Below are 3,169 nucleotides of genomic sequence, written 5' to 3' on the forward strand. Positions count from 1 at the left end.
ACAAAGGCCAAATGGCATTCTCCTATAGGCAAATGTACCATATGGACAAGTGAAGGTTGTTTTTTCTTGGTCATCCGGGTGGATAGAGATTTGGAAAAATCCCGAATAACCATCAAGAAAACAATAGAACTTGTGCCTCGTTAGTCTCTCAAGCATTTGATCAATGAAAGGAAGGGGGAAGTGCTCTTTCTTGGTGGATGTGTTTTGACGTCTATAGTCTATACACATCATCTATCCCGTGACCGTCCTCGTCGGAATGAGCCCACCTCTCTCATTCTTGACGGCGGTCATGCCTCCCTTCTTTGGGACAACATGAACGGGGGAGACCCACCTAGAACTCGAGATGGGTAATATAATTCCCGTATCCAAAAGTTTGGTGATCTCCTTCATCACTACCTCTCCCATTTGGGGATGTAGCTTACGTTTCCGCTCAATAGAAGGTAGAGCCCCATCCTCAAGGGTTATGTGATGTGTACATAAAGCGGGGCTTATACCTTTGAGGTCATCAATGGTATAACCCAAAGCACTTTGTTGCTTTCTCAAAACATCACACAAATCTTGAGCTTGGCGCTCACTCAAAGAAGAGCTAACAATCACGGGAAAAGTGGAGTTGGGTCCCAAGAATTAATACCTAAGGTGTGATGGAAGAGGTTTGAGCTCAACCATTGGAACACCTTTACCTTCCTTTCATGTAGCCACTTGCAACGCTTCTTGACTTAAAATGCTCATACACACTTGCTCTTTAATATCCTCAAGGCTTCCATTGAGCACATCTTTATACAAAGCCATCTCCTTGCTAGGAGCACCTATCTTTTCCTTATTCAACAAAACATTCTCAAGAGCATCGTTAGAAGTGAGCAATTGCTCATGCATGGAAGACACAACAAGATCAAGAGAATCATTCAACATGTAATTTTCTAAAGAAGAACTTGGATACTTTATACTATTATTTAAGTCAAATTCTATCACCTCATCCCCTACTTTGAGTGAAATTTTAGCACTCTTCATGTCTATCAAAGCACTGGAAGTAGCAAGTAATGGTCTCCCTAAAATGATAGGAATGTTAGCATCTTCTTCCATCTCAAGCACCACAAAATCCACCGGAATAACAAATTTCCCAACCCTCAAAGGGACATCCTCTACCTTACCCTTAGGAAACTTAATTGACCTATCGGCCAATTGCACAGAGATGTTAGTAGGTAAGAGTTCCCCTAGATCAAGTCTTTGGTACACCGAATATGGCATAAGGCTAACACTAGCTCCTAGGTCACACAAGGCATTCTCGATTTGCATTTTGTAAATGGCACAAGGGATGGAAAAGTTTCCGAGATCTTTTAGCGTAGGTGGAATCTTGTTCATTATTGATTGCACTACAATTCTCGATCAAGTTCACCGTCTCTACAACATCACAAGTCCTCCTACTGCTCAAAATGTCTTTGAGGAATTTTTTATAGTTGGGCATTTGGGTGACAACTTCAGTAAATGGTAGAGAAAGGTGAAGTTGCTTGAGCATGTCAATAAATCTTCCAAATTGTTCAGCTAACTTGTGTCTCATGAATTTTTGTGGATAAGGAAGCTTGGGTTTCACAATTTCTTTCTCCACTCTCACCTCACTAGGCTTCTTAATCTCAACCTCACTCAAAGATGCACCATCTCTCTCATCTTCAACCAAAGCCTCTTTTGTGGCCTCCTTGGTCTCACTCTTCCTAGGAAAACTCTCCTCAAGAACCTTAACACTCCTTGTAACAATAGAATTGACCGGTCTCTTGGGATCCAGGCCTTGGAAAGGTAAAGAAGTATGACTAGCATGGTCTTTAAAAGTATTAGCAAGTTGAGAAATTTGGTTTTCAAGCATCTTATTATGAGTCATCATTTCATTAAATTTCTTGTCACTTACGGCTATGTAAGTGTTCAACAACTTTGTTTGGATTTCAATGATTTCTTCCAAATTAGTCCTATGAGAAGAAGAAGAGGATTGAACATAGAAATTATCATTTTGGGTCTTTGGAGCAAATCCGGGTGGAGGACCCCTTTGAGAGTTATTTTGAAAATTTCCCCTATTTTGATTGTTCCATTTACCTCTACCTTGATTTTGGTTACCATAACCTTGGTTATGATTACCATAATTTTGGTTTTGATTTTGGCTACTATAACCTTGGTTGTTATAGTTACCTCGGAAATTTTCGTTCCCATGGTTCCTATTACCACCACCTTGGTTGTAGTTTTCAAAATTGCCATGGTTGTTGTAATTCCTATTCCATTGACCTCTTTGATTCTCAAACCTAGAATAATTATTGTTTCACACATAGTTCACATGCTCATTCACATTTCCATCTTGATCATCAATAACATCCATACATGCATGAGGGCAATTAGAAACATCATGATCATACGATCTACAATCATCACAAAACAAGCATCCACTAAGCATGTTACTAGAAAAGGGAGAGGTTGAGAATTAGAAGACATACCTCTCCCCTTAGATTAGGAGGGAAGACTTGAAACTTGGCAGGTAGCACTTTCCAACTTCGCCTTGATAGCGGACATTTCCTTCCCCAAGTTTTACATTTGTGAGAATAGATTGTTAATTTCATTTAGATGATCAACCGAATAAACCGAAGAGCTACTCTTGCTAGTTGACTCTCTTTCTCCATCTTGCCAATCTCTATAATACCTCACTACGTCTTCAATTATGTCTACCACTTCCTCTTCCATTTTATTCATGATAGGACCTCCGGCTCCTCGATCTAAACATGATTTTCCTTGAGGACTAAGGCCTCCATAGAAAATTTGAATAATTCGGTAAGTAGGAATTCCGTGGCAAGGACATTCTCTTTGATACTCTTTATATCTCTCCCATGCTTCACAGAGACTCTCACTAGGCTTTTGCTTGAAACCTTGAATCAAAGCTCTAGCCTTCGCCGTTATCTTTTATGGATAGATGAAGGAGTTATGTCTTCGTTAAGTGCAATTACTAGATATATCAAGGATCACTATTATGGAGATAATAAGTTCGTTCTTTTGGGTCGTCATTATCTGTTGCTAGACTATGATCAATGATATTTGGGTTAGTCAATTAGTCCAAAGCCCACTAGAATGGATCCTATGAGGTCACACACAAGGGTATTGGGTTAAGCAAGTTAGAGGCCCATTTATGGGCCTCATGAGT

General features: G+C 39.9%; 1 non-coding gene across 1 annotated transcript; it reads left to right on the plus strand.

Moving 5' to 3' along the window:
• Positions 1–2,812: 2,812 nt before the first annotated feature.
• Positions 2,813–2,918, plus strand: LOC145573426 (small nucleolar RNA R71). The gene has a single exon (XR_014097463.1). It is a non-coding gene; the product is annotated as a small nucleolar RNA R71 (small nucleolar RNA).
• The last annotated feature ends 251 nt before the right edge of the window (positions 2,919–3,169 follow it).

Source organism: Chenopodium album, chromosome 12 (genome assembly GCF_948465745.1).
Source record: "Chenopodium album chromosome 12, dcCheAlbu1.1, whole genome shotgun sequence".
Classification (NCBI taxonomy): domain Eukaryota; kingdom Viridiplantae; phylum Streptophyta; class Magnoliopsida; order Caryophyllales; family Amaranthaceae; genus Chenopodium; species Chenopodium album.